The following is a 14284-nucleotide window of genomic DNA, read 5'->3' as shown; positions in this document are numbered from 1 at the left end:
TGCACTCTTTCTATAGTGCAACAAGCAAAACTGTAGACAGTATTCCAGCTTTGTCCTAACTAGTTTTTAGGTAGTTTGGATTAGATTTTCAAAATTTGCTTCATTTGTCATATGTACATTGAAACATACAGTGAAATGCATTATTTGCATCAAAGACCAACACCGTCCGAGGGTGCTGAGGACAGCCCACAATTGTCACCAATATAGCATCCCGACAACTTACTAAACCTCACCCATATGTCTTTGGACTGTGAGAGGGAAAAAGAGTATCTGGAGAAAGCCCACACAGGCATGGGGTCAAAGTACAGACCCCTCAGAGACAGCAGTGTGAATTGAATCCCAATCTTAGTCGACACTAAACCATTCCCCTAAATGTTATGCTACCATGCCACCCTGTTTCTTTGTACCACAACCTCCCTGTTCTCGAATTCTCTGCCCCAGCCAATGAATGCAAGTTTCCAACATGCCTTCTGAACCACTTTGAGCTTTACTGTGTATGTGCCAAACATTATTTTTAACTTTTTAATCACCTCGCCTCTGTTGGGATTACTTTACACCTGAGCTACAATCCTGTAGATCTAAATCCCGTCATAACCTCAGACAACCTTCCTTGCAATCTACAACACCATGAATGTTCATGTCATCTACTGTGTGTGGATTCTTCAGTGATAGGGGATCTATCTACTACCCAACGTTTGGGGTCTCGTGCTAATACCAGGAAAGAACTGAGGTAAATGTATCAAGAATAGGGGGAAAAAAAACCAGCGCACTTACCTGAAGGATCAATTTGAAGATCTCATAGTCATTTTGTAATTCAATATGAAAACAGACTCTTTGGCCCAGCATGTCCATTCAAGTATCTATCTGTGTTCGTCCTATTTCTCAACACTCAACCCTTCCATGCCATGGTTTTTCAGGTGTTCATCTCAATACTTTTCAAGTTTCTCCTCAAACAGTATGTTCTTCATTTTATCCAACTGCTGGGTAGAAAATAATTTTCCTCAAATCTCCTTTTGTGTTCTACCCCTTCCATTAAAGCTATGCCATTGGTCACTGACAGTTGTGTCAAGGGGGAAGGTTTCTTAGGATGTGCCATCTCTCTGGCTTTGCGATTTTGTAACATCCCTCACAGTCTCTCCTACTTCAAGGACAATGGTCTCTGCTCATCAATGAGGTGACCCACCCCAGTAACACTCTTGCATCTCCTTTGAACCTTGACTTGCTGAGGTTTTCCAGCAGTTTGTGATTTTTTTTTCCAGATTTCCGGCATCTGCATTATTTATTTATTTAGTTCCTCTTCTCCGGTTACCTTGTTTAGCTGACATAATAGCTATTCTTCAGTACAAGTGATACTGTTAATGTATTTGATTCTGGAAGATGCAAAGGGTAGGTATAAATCGCAGACTGAATCATCAATTTTGCAAAACAGTTGAGCAAAACACTGATTCCGACAGAGTAGTTCTGCACATTTTATTGCAGAGGTGCATTTTGAGAGATGGTGTTTAAAATATTAACACAAAAAATTGCTGGAGGAGCTCAGCATCTATGGAAAAGAGTATACAGTTGACGTTTCAGGTCAAGACCTTCCCTCAGGACTGGTGATGGCAAGTTCCTGTGATGGTGTAATTAATGTCAATGTCCACTAGATGCCAGTAAATTCATGCTAAACTGCATGGTTAATAGCATCCAAGAGGAAGATTTGTGGATTTCTTCATTCAAGTTCAAATTTATCATCAGCCAACCGTATACCGCCAAATGAAATAACATTCCTAAGACCTAGGTGCACAATACAGTACATATAACTCACATGAAATGTATAAAGTAGTATTAGCACAAATAAATTAACAAATAATAAAATATATTCCAGCAGATTGACATTTAGCCCAAGGAGAATTTATGGCACAAATTAAAAAGTAGTAAACAGTATAATGCAACTAGCATTTCATAAATGATGAGACCTGGATGGTGGTGGAGAGGTCAGTCGTCTCACAGCCCGGGGGAAGAAGCCGTTTAGACAATAGACAATAGGTGCAGAAGTAGACCATTCGGCCCTTCGAGTCTGCACCGCCATTCTGAGATCATGGCTGATCATTCACTATCAATACCCAGTCCCTGCCTTGTCCCCATATCCCTTGATTCTCCTATCCATCAGATATCTATCCAGCTCCTTCTTGAAAGCATCCAGAGAATTGGCCTCCACCGTCTTCCGAGGCAGTGCATTCCACACCTCCACAACTCTCTGGGAGAAGAAGCTCTTCCTCAACTCTGTTTTAAATAACTGACCTCTTATTCTCAATCCATGCCCTCTGGTACTGGACTCTCCCAACATCTGGAACATATTACCTGCCTCAATCCTATCAAATCCTTTAATTATCTTAAACGTTTCAATCAGATCCCCTCTCAATCTCCTCAATTCCAGCGTGTACAAGCCCAATCTCTCCAATCTCTCTGCGTAAGACAGCCCTGCCATCCCAGGAATCAACCTAGTGAATCTACGCTGCACTTCCTCAATTGCCAGAATGTCCTTCCTTAAACCTGGAGACCAAAACTGTACACAATATTCCAGGTGTGGTCTCACCAGGGCCCTGTACAAATGCAAAAGAACATCCTTGCTCTTGTATTCAATTCCCCTTGTAACAAAGGCCAACATTCCATTTGCCCTCTTCACTGCCTGTTGCACTTGCTCATTCACCTTCATTGACTGGTGAACTAGGACTCCTAGGTCTCTTTGCATTTCTCCCTTACCTAACTCGACACCGTTCAGACAATACTCTGCCCTCATGTTCCAGCTTCCAAAGTGGATAACTTCACATTTATTCACATTGAATGACATCTGCCAAGTATCTGCCCACTCACTCAGCCTATCCAAGTCTCCCTGTATTCTCCTCACATCCTCTTCGCATGTCACACTGCCACCCAGTTTAGTATCGTCAGTAAACTTGCTGATATAGTTTTCAATGCCCTCATCTAAATCATTGACATAAATCGTAAAGAGCTGTGGTCCCAATACAGAGCCCTGTGGTACCCCACTAGTCACCTCCAGCCAGTCTGAGAAACACCCATTCACTGCTACCCTTTGCTTTCTATCTGCCAACCAGTTTTCTATCCATGTTGAAACCCTGCCCCCAATGCCATGAGCTCTGATTTTACTCACCAATCTCCTATGTGGCACCTTATCGAATGCCTTCTGAAAATCTAGGTACACAACATCCACTGGCTTACCCTCATCTAACATCCTTGTTACACCCTCAAAAAACTCCAACAGATTAGTCAAGCATGATTTGCCCTTGGTAAATCCATGCTGGCTCGGCCTAATCCTATTTCTGCCATCTAGATGTGCCACTATTTCGTCCTTAATAATGGACTCAAGCATCTTCCCCACGACTGACGTTAGGCTAACAGGGCGATAGTTCTCAGTTTTCTCCTTCCCTCCCTTCTTGAAAAGTGGGACAACATTAGCCACTCTCCAATCTTCAGGAACTGATCCTGAATCTAAGGAACATTGGAAAATGATTACCAATGCATCCGCAATTTCCTGAGCCACCTCTTTTAGAACCCTCGGATGCAGACCGTCTGGACCCGGGGATTTATTAGCCTTCAGTCCTACCAGTCTACTCATCACAGTTTCTTTCCTAATGTCATCTGTCTCAATTCCTCTGATATCTTATGACCCTGGCCCATCCATACATCTGGGAGATTGCTTGTGTCCTCCCTGGTGAAGACAGATCTAAAGTATGCATTAAATTCTGTTGCCATTTCCCTGTTTCCCATAACAATTTCTCCCAATTCATTCTTCAAGGGGCCAACATTGTTCTTAACTATCTTCTTTCTCTTCACATAGCTAAAAAAGCTTTTGCTATCCCCTTTTATATTCCTGGCTAGACTGAGCTCATACCTGATTTTTTCTCTCCGTATTGCTTTTTTAGTTAAGATCTGCTGTTCCTTAAAACTTTCCCAATCATCTGTATTCCCACTCATCTTAGCCCTGTCATTCTTCTTTTTCTTTAATGCTATACAATCTCTGACTTCCTTTGTCAACCACTGTGGCCCCTTCCCCCTCTTTGAACCCTTCCTTCTCATTGGAATGAACTGCATTTGCATCTTTTGTATTATGCCCAAGAATATCTGCCACTGCTGATCCACTGTCTTTCCTGCCAGGGCATCCGCCCATTTAACTTTGGCCAGCTCTTCCCTCATGGCTCCGTAGTCTCCTTTATTTAATTGCAACACTGACACCTCTGATCTGCCCCTATCCCTCTCAAATTGTAGATAAAAACTTATCATGTTATGATCACTACTTCCTAATGGCTCCTTTACTTCAAGATCACTTATCAATTCCTGTTCATTACACATCACCAAGTCCAAAATAGCCTCGTTCCTGGTTGGCTCAAGCACAAGCTGTTCCAAAAATACATCCCTTAGACACTCCACAAACTCCCTATCCTGGGGTCCAGCACCTACCTGATTCTCCCAGTCCACCTGCATGTTGAAATCTCCCATAACGACTGCATTACCTTTAGCACATGCCAATGTTAACTCCCTAATCAACTTGTACCCAATATCCACGCTACTGTTTGGGGGCCTGTACACAACACCCATTAGGGTCTTTTTACCCTTACTGTTCCTCAGCTCAATCCACACAGACTCTACTTCCCCTGTTCCCAAGTCACCTCTTGCTAAGGACTGAATCTCATTCCTCACCAACAGGGCCACCCCACCCCCTCTTCCCATATTTCTGTCTCTACGATAGCACGTATACCCTGGTACACTCAATTCCCAGGCCTGATCCCCTTGCAGCCATGTCTCCGTTATCCCAACAATATCGTAGTTCCCCATTTTCATCTGAGCTTCAAGCTCATCTGTCTTATTTCTGACACTACGCGCATTCAAGTATAGAATTCTTAGCCCATTCCTCCTCTCTTTGCTTAAAACTCTGTCTACTGTACCTAACCCAGCTCCTTGAACTTCCATCGGGCAAATTGCACCCTGAATTTTGATGACCTTCTCAAGATCACCCAAACCTTCTACACATTTAACCCCATGCACCTTCTGACCAACCCTCTGGATCTGGATCCCTGCCCCCTGCACATCTAGTTTAAACCCCCCCGAGCAGCACTGGCAAACACTCCTGCAAGAATGTTAGTACCCCTCCGGTTCAGATGTAGACCATCCCTTCGAAACAGATCCCAATTTCCCTGGAACAAAGACCAATTATCCAAAAACCTGAACCCTTCCTTCCTGCACCATGCTCTCAGCCTCGTATTAATGTGCATAATCATTCTATTCTTCGCCTCACTCGCACGTGGCAAAGGTAGCAATCCCGAGATTGTCACCCTGGAGGTCCTGCCTTTCAGCTTCACTCCTAACTCCCTGAACTCTCTAAGCAGGACCCCCTCACTCACCTTACCTACATCGTTGGTCCCTACATGGACCACTACATCTGGGTTCATGCCCTCGTTCTCAAGAATAGCCTGCACCCGATCTGAGATGTCCCGGACCCTGGCACCAGGGAGGCAACATACCATCCGAGACTCCCGATCTGCCCCACAAAATCTCCTATCTGCCCCCCTGACTATAGAATCCCCTAAAACTATCGCTCTCTTCTCTTCCCTCCTCCCCTTCCTAGTTGAGGGTTCAACCTCTGTGCCAGAGGCAGGACCACTACAACTCATTCCTGGTAGGTCATCCCCATCAACAGTATCCAGTACGGTATACTTATTGTTAATGGGAATGGCCGCAGGGGTGATCTGCTCTCTCTGCCTGCTCCCCCTGCCTCTCTGGACCGTCACCCATCTGCCTACTTCTTGGTTTTTTGGTGTGACTACCTCCTGATAACTCCTATCTATCTCTGCCTCCGCCTCCCGAATGATCCGTAGTTCATCCAGCTCCTGGTCCAACTCCCTAACTCGGGCTGATAGGAGCTGCAGCTGGACGCACCTTTTGCAGGTGTGGTCATCAGGGACAACTGTGTTGACCCTGACCTCCCACATACTGCATACGGAGCACACCACTGCTCTGACTGTCTCCCCCATACCTGAACTGGATTAATAGAATAAGTCTAAAAAGCACCTAGCGACCTTACCTTCTTCCCCTCAGCGAGCAATCACACAGGCTTACCGAAGTCCCCTTACGCCGAAGCCCACTTAGCCAAAGCCCAGGACTCTGCTTCCACGGACTCCGCTGCCCACTCTGAAAAGAAGTCCTGCCTTTTAAAGTGCGCGCTCGACGCTGACGTCACTCGCGCCTGCGCAGTTCCCCCTCCTCCACAGGTATTGACCAGGTAGGCTTAAATCCTACCTACACGGTCGAATTCTCTGAGCTCCCAGCTGAATCACAAGCTGTAACTTGCTCCCGATTCAAATGACCATCCTAACAGTCCTTGTCCTTATGGCACAGTGCCTTCTGCCTGATGGTAGACACTCAAAGAGGTTGCAAGACTGAAATGAGGAATCGTTGACAATACTAGGGGCCCTGGGTACAGAGAACTCTCCTGATAACATATGAACTTAATGACTACAGACCAATTGCCCTCACATCTCATGTGATGAAAGTGCTGGAAAGGCTAGTCCTGACTTACCTTAGACCACAGGTGAGATCTTCATTGGACCCTCTACAGCCTACTTACCAACCTCATTTGGAAGTGCATGATGCCATCGTCTGGTTGTCGCAGAGAGCTCACTCCCACCTGGATGATGCCAGTGGCAATGTAAGAATCACATTTTTTTTTAAGGATTTCTCTAGTACCTTCAATACAATCCAGCCACTTCTTCTGAGTGAGAAGCTGCAAAGGGTGGGTGTAGACAAATCACTGTCTCCTGGATTACTGACTACCTGATAGACAGACCCCAGTTTGTACGGCTGGATGATTCTCGGTTTGAGATGGTGGTGAATGGCACTGGAGTGCCACAAGGAACTGTCCTGTCTCTGTTTCTGTTCATGCTGTAATTGTGGAAATTGGCTGGGAGTTGGAGAAATGAGAGTGGTGAAGATGATTTTCAGGTTGTGAGAGTCAACTAGAGCAAAGATTGGGAGTAATGTTGGGGGGGGTGGGTGCTGGAGAAGAATAGATTGCTGTTGGGTTGATGAGAAGCAGAAAGCAGCTAGGAAAGGCAGAGGAGAAATGTGTGGTGGAAATGGAAAGTTGGAGACACTGTAGATGAGTTTGGGGGGGGGAATGTATGGTGGACATCTGAGGGAACATGAAGATATTGGCTGGGAGTAGGTGTGTTTGCTTCTGATTTAACAAAATAAACTTTATTTAGAATAGGAACATGCTTATAAAAATAAACTGGACAATACCTTTTCATTCTTTACATTCACAGTCAATGCATTCAGTACAATTCTATTATATTCCTACACATCAATAACGCCACTGCTACTCATGTGCTCCCTGGTATACTACTACAATAACTGAGGGTCTTCATTCCCATGGTCCCTCTCTCTCCAGTAGAAGAGAAATCTTACCCCGTAGTCCTTCCCCACCGAACCCTTGCAGTGGCTTCGGTGCATCCCTCAGTGCATACTCCTACAGCCTGGAATGTACCTGGCACCAGCATTCTTCTACAGACACCCAACAAGTTTCGGCAGGCCGAGGAAAGGGGCCCTTCAACGAGTTGGTGACCTGCCAGCAGCACTTGATGTTCGTCTCTGTATGTGTCCCCCCCTGGGAACAGCCTGTAGATCCGAGAGTCCTTGGTTACGCAGCTGCTCAGGATGAGCCGTGACCTCTCTCCACACCCTCTTCGCAAATTCACAGCCCACAAAGAGGCGAGCGGCTTTCTCTTCCTCACCATGGTCATCCCGCGTGTAGCATGCTGTGGCGGTGATGCTCCGGGCAAAACAACAGCTTCAGATTAGCAACTGCCTTGGACTCTGTGCCAGCAGCTTGGATATAACCAGTTCATTCAAAAATGATCAGAGGAAATTTAGCAATTTCAATGCCAATTTCCCTCAGGATCAATAAAGTATGTCTGTCTGTCTGGTGAAGCTCCAACATTAGTGGATCTTGTGATTAAAAGACATGGTGCAGGATTACAAATACCTGGGGATACGAATGGACAATAAACTGGACTGGTCAAAGAACACCGAGGCTGTCTACAAGAAGGGTCAGACCCGTCTCTATTTCCTGAGGAGACTGAGGTCCTTTAACATCTGCTGGATGATGCTAAGGATGTTCTACAAGGCTGTGGTGGCCAGTGCTATCATGTTTGCTGTTGTGTGCTGGGGCAGCAGGCTGAGGGTAGCAGACACCAACAGAATCAACAAACTCATTCATAAGACCAGTGATGTTGTGGGGGTGGAACCGGACTCTCTAACGGTGGTGTCTGAAAAGAGTATGCTGTCCAAGTTGCATGCCATCTTGGACAATGTCTCCCATCCACTCCATAATGTACTGGATAGGCACAGGAGTACATTCAGCCAGAGACTCACTCCACTGAGATTTAACACTGAGCGTCATAGGAAGTCATTCCTACCTGTAGCCATCAAACTTTACAACTCCTCCCTCGGAGTATCATTCACCCTGAGTCAATAGGCTGGTCCTGGATTTATTTCCACTTGGCATGATTAACTTATTATTATTTAATTATTTATGGTTTTATATTGCTATATTTCTTCACTATTCTTGGTTGGTGCGGCTGTAACGAAACCCATTTTCCCTCGGGATCAATAAAGTATGTCTGTCTGCCTATCCTTCATTCTATGCCAATTGCTGTCACTGCCTCAGGCTAGAGTCCTCTTTGAGATGGTTGGAGACATGATCAAATTTATATATGTGTGCTATGTTTGCATGGATCAAGTTTTGGTTAGGATTTTCTCATACTGTCCAAAACAAAAGGCTACGCTGCCCAACAGAACCTCTAGGTCTAGAATTGTGGCTTATCTTCTGTGCTTCTTGAACGAGCTGCATTTATTTCCTTTGACGCTCAAGACACTGACCTTGAGAGAAGATTTTTTCTGAGAGGGTGCAGAGGAGATTTACCAGGACGCTGCCTGGATTAGAGAGCATGTCTTATGAGGACAGGATGAGCAAGCTTGGACTTTTCTTTTTGGAGCGAAGGAGGATGAAGTGACTTGATAGAGATGTACAAAACATAAGAAGCATAGATAGAGGGGACATATTCCCAGAGTGGAAATGACTAATAGTTTAAAGTGATGGTATAATGGCAAGTCAGAGTATTTCTCCCCCAAAGAGAGTGCTAGGGATAGTGGTGGAGACAGATACAGTAGGGCAGGGGTTCCCAACATGGGGTCCACAAACACCTTGCTTAATAGTACTGCTTAATGGGTTGGGAACCTCTGCATTAGAGGCATTTAAGAAATCATCAAATTCTACTCGGATGAAGGGAAATGGAGGGCTATGTAAGAAGGATAGATTGATCTTTGAGTCAGTTAAAGGTCCAGGCAACTTTGTGGGCTGGAGAGCCCCTACTGTACTGTTCTATTTTCTATTTTCTTTGTTCTCAAACAATGCAGATGCTGGAAACCTGAAATATACACAGAAAATTTTGAATCACTCCTTCCGCCAATGTTACAAATATTCGTGGGAAGTTACAAAATTTAGAAAGTTTCAGAAACCTGCAAAGGATGATTTTTTAAAAAAAATGATGATGAATAGGAGAAAATAGAGCACAAAGATAAGCTGGCCGGGATTAGTTAAACTAACTACTTGTCCCTGAGAAGATAAGACTGCAGAATTTATAATGGAAAAGAGAAAACAGCAGATTGGTCTTCATGTCAGGAAACAGGATAGTAATAATAGATTATCAAAGAGCTATGGGAGGAAAACATCTCACAATAACCGCTATTACTAAAGAAAAATAAAGGCAAATTATTGCAGAGGCCCTGTGAAAATTTGTGGGCGAGAAGTTGTGAGGATGAGCCGACAGGATTGCATCTTTACTAAACACACAGCCTGCCCAAAACTTACAGGCAGGCACTCTCACAACTCAACTAATTTCCCTCTTCTGAACACTGTTATCAAGCTTCTATTCTTCAGAAGTTGTCTAACCTGCTTAGTTTTCCCATCATTTTTTCTTTCCAATTCATGTTGGCTCAGCTTTCCTTATTCCAGTTGCATGGATCTTCTACCAGGCAAGTCCCATCACCTTACCATTAACACTTTATTCAGATGAAGCTTAGTGTGCTGGTATCATTAACCCTTTTTACCTCAAGAGATACTGCAGGTGCTGGAAATCTTGAGCAATTCACACAAAATGCTAGAAGAACTCAGCAGGTCAGGCAGCATCTATGAAGGCTTAAAAAAAAAGTGGACATTTCAGGCAGGGATCCTTTATCAGGATGAAGAGTCTCAACACAAATTTTCTTTCCGTCCATTGATGCTAGCTGACCCAATGAGTTCCTCCACCATTTTGTGCCTGGTATGTGGTGATAGGCTGTTATGTTGTTTTACATTGTAGGAGGAAATTGCTCCTACACCAAGGGCTTTTGTTTACGTTATGTGAAAGAATAGCCTGGGCATTTGAGCGCGCTAAAAGTCTGTATTTCTGAAGTCAGTGGAATGTAAGATTAGAAGTTAAGTACAACGTGAAGTTGCATTCTTAGTGAGACTGACTGTGATCAAATTTCTGTACAGTTCGTTGTGCTTGTCACAGTCTTGCTCTGTTGAGTGATGAGAAGGTGGTGACGCTGTTGGATCTGCTGAACAGCCTTTCTATATTCTGTTTGATAAGGACACGGATATCAGCTTGATAAATGTTAACGAGGCTAGGAATTAGCACGCGGGCCAAAGTTATTCACAAGTAAGGACAGGGATGATCTGAATCTTGGCTACTCCAGAGCTCCATGCTAGCCTACCATTGCAGTGTCTGGGTACTGAGCTCAGACACTGCAGTATTTCATGCTTCTAAGCTTTTACATGATGTAGGAAAGAAAACACGTCTAAGAAGTTTCACAAACTTGAGAAAATCTGAATATGCTGGAAATCCAAAGCAACACACAAAATCTTGGCTCGAAATGTCGACTGTTAAGTCTTTTCCATGGATGCTGCTGAGTTTCTCCAGCATTCTGTGTAGGCACTATCTAAGGAGTTGTTTACAAATTCTGAATTACATACCTTCAATCCTACCATATTCAAATATTACTAATTCTGTATCACCCTCTTGGATGTTTCGCAGTGTTTCTGTTCTGTGTGCTTTGTCCCAGAGCAGGGCTGAAGTTATCAGATTAAAATGCAATCATGAAGAAGGCACTCCAGCACCAAGGCTTCATTGGGCGTTTGAGGGAATTGGTACACCATCAAATTCTTACAGGTGTATTGTGAAGAACACTGTGATTGGTTGCATCACTGCCTGGTACAGGGGCTCCAATGCACAGAATCAGAAGAGATGCAGACTCAGCGAGCTCCATCAGGGGCACAACCTCCAAACCATTGAGGACATCTTCACAATGCAGTGCCTCAAGAAGACTGCACCCATCGTAAAGGACCCTCACCATCTGGGGCATGCCCTCTTTTCATTACTACCACCAGAGAGGAACTTCAGACATCTGAAGACCCACACTCAATGCTTTAGGCAATATACTCAAAATGCTGGAGGAACTGAACAGGCCAGGCAGCATCTGTGGAAAAGAGTAAACAGTTGACATTTTGGGCTGAGACCTGTCAGCTTCTTCCCTACTTTCCTTCTGAACATTACCTTGCTATTCCTCCTCTGCTCAACTTCTTTAAAATTGTAACTTATAGTATTTTTTTGCCTTGCATTGTACCGCTGCCACAAAACAGTAAATTCCATGACTGAAGTCAATAAGAAGCCTGATTCTGAAAAGTGCACAATGCACAGGCCTTACATGATCCACACATAAAATCCTGGAGGAACTCAGCAGGCCAGGCAGTATCTACGGAAAAAAGTACAGTCAACGTTCCAGGCCGAGACCCTTTGGCAGGACTGAGCATTTTGTGTGTGTTTCTTGGATCTCCATCCAGCACCTTCAGATTCTCTCTCGTTTGAGCTCTTTCCCAAGTTATAGTTGTGCTTTTTAATGAACCACTAGAGGGCACTGTGGCATAGATATTAACAAAGACAGCAGCAGGATTGGTCTATTTTGTCTCCATACATGGTGCTCATCGAGAAATCCCATATACCACAAGGAATATAAATCAATGTCCCTGTTAATTTGACTACAGTTTGACAGTTCTTAATGTTCTGATTTAAGCAGTGTCCACCATTGAGAGAGAATGCTAAAATACCTTTAGTCTCCTGAACATCACTCAGTTCAAATCTCCAGGTAAGAGACATTCATAAATAAACTACGTCTCAAGTTTTGTGGGCTACAGTGTTTGGGTTTGCACTTGTGCCTGAACTCATAGTTTGAACAGCTTCTAACAAATGGAAGCTGCCGATTGCTTCTCAATGTTGAAAGTCTATGTTATAACTTTAATCATCAGAACAGGAAGGAACCATCGCGGACCCCAAGGTCTCCCAATAATCATTTGGTCCTCAGTATCTGAAGATGATGTGCGGGTTGACTTCAAAAGAGTAAATCCAAGGAAAGCATCCAGTCTAGACGGAGTACCTGGCCGAGTACTGAAGACCTGTGCAGACCAACTGGCTGCTGTGTTCATGGATATCCTCAACCTCTCACTCCAGCAGTGTGTGGTACCTAGCTGCCCAAGAACAGCATGGTAGTCTGTCTAAATATCTGTCACCAAGTGGCACTTACAACCACAGCAATCAAGTGTTTTGGGTACTAATGTCTATATAAAAATTAATAAGAAGTGTAAAAAGATTTTTAAAAATGAGTTATTGTTCATGGATTTATTATTCATTCAGACATCTGACAATGGGGTTAAAGAAGCTGTTCCTGAAATGTTGAGTGTGTGTATTCATCCTTGATGGTAGCAATGAGAAGAGGCATCTTCTTTTTGAGGCATTGCCTTTTGAAGGTGCTAAGAGTTTCTTCCTTTTGAGAAATATTGAAACTAAAAATAATTAAATTAAATCAAAATTAAAGCAAAGAAACTATCACTTATTTAACACATTAATTTCTTTTCATGCAGAAATGCTACCCAGCTAATGAAACGCTCCTGAAATCCATTCTTGTAATAACATCATAATAGCTTTCACTGATCAGTAGACAGTTCTGATAAACAGCATTGTGATGTTTGTAATGTTACTGTAGGTTGGCTAGGACACAACCTCCAATTCTCTTTTTGGAGATAATATTTATTTTCCTCTGGGGGATAAAGCAGGTCTTGGTACACAATTTCATTCAAAGGGAAGAACTGAAATGGAGGCTGGGATGGGGCAGAAGGGGCTGATGTTGGATGGTGGCAATGATGGTGTTTAGAAGTGGTAGTAGAAGGCTGAAACCTCGAATCAGAATCAAACTACGAGTGGATAAATTGTGGAATTGTTACACAAGGCTGAAGAGCAGCAATGATGGAGCCATTCAGTGGGAATAATAATAAGTGACTTCTTTGGAAGGAAGCCATTATGAATTTTTAAAGAGTCAATTGGGAAGAGAGGGAAACAAAACAAAAAATTGGTAAACAAAATAATGAACATTAAATAGTTCAATACTTGACAAAATATTGAAAGAAAAAATGGCAAAATTAAGGAAGTAATTGCAGCATATTATATCATGTAATTATTTAAAGGACAAGTGATAAGATCAATTCAAATAAAAAATCAAGAATGACCTTAAAGGTTTATACATTCATAAAAATGTATGAAGTACATGAAATGGTTTCTGTTGGACATCAGTGTTTAAACGACACAACCCCAGTCCATATCCAGTGACTCTCAGAGAAGACAATGGGGTTATCTCACAATCGCTTGAGCTCAATGATTCAAAGTACATTTATTATCAAAGTACATGTGCAGTATACAACCCTGAGATTTGTTTTCCCCACAGACAGCCATGAAACAAAGAAAACTATGGAACATGTTCAAAGAAAAATGCAAAAAAAACCACATTGCAAAAGGGCAACAAAAACACAAGTGAAAAATGCCAAATATAAAACACAAAACTGAAAGAGTCCACAGGCATATTTAGTTCAGCTCGGTGTTTGTTTCTGCAGAGCTGCCCCAATTCAAAACCACCTAAAATAGCAACAAAATAAAGAGGAACAACGAGAAACCAAAAAAATACATCATAACATGAACTGCAGAGTCTCATCCACAAACTGTGTTTATTAAACCTTGCCCAAGACCAAGAATCCTCCAGCAGGGAGCGAGGGAGACCATTCAAATGCAGGGAACTTCGTTAGGGAGCAGTGAGCCAGAGGCTGGTAGATGACATTGAACACCTGCCCGCTCGCCTTCTG

This window comes from Hypanus sabinus, chromosome 7 (assembly GCF_030144855.1).
Source record: "Hypanus sabinus isolate sHypSab1 chromosome 7, sHypSab1.hap1, whole genome shotgun sequence".
Classification (NCBI taxonomy): domain Eukaryota; kingdom Metazoa; phylum Chordata; class Chondrichthyes; order Myliobatiformes; family Dasyatidae; genus Hypanus; species Hypanus sabinus.
Note: the sequence above shows the minus strand (reverse complement) of the source record.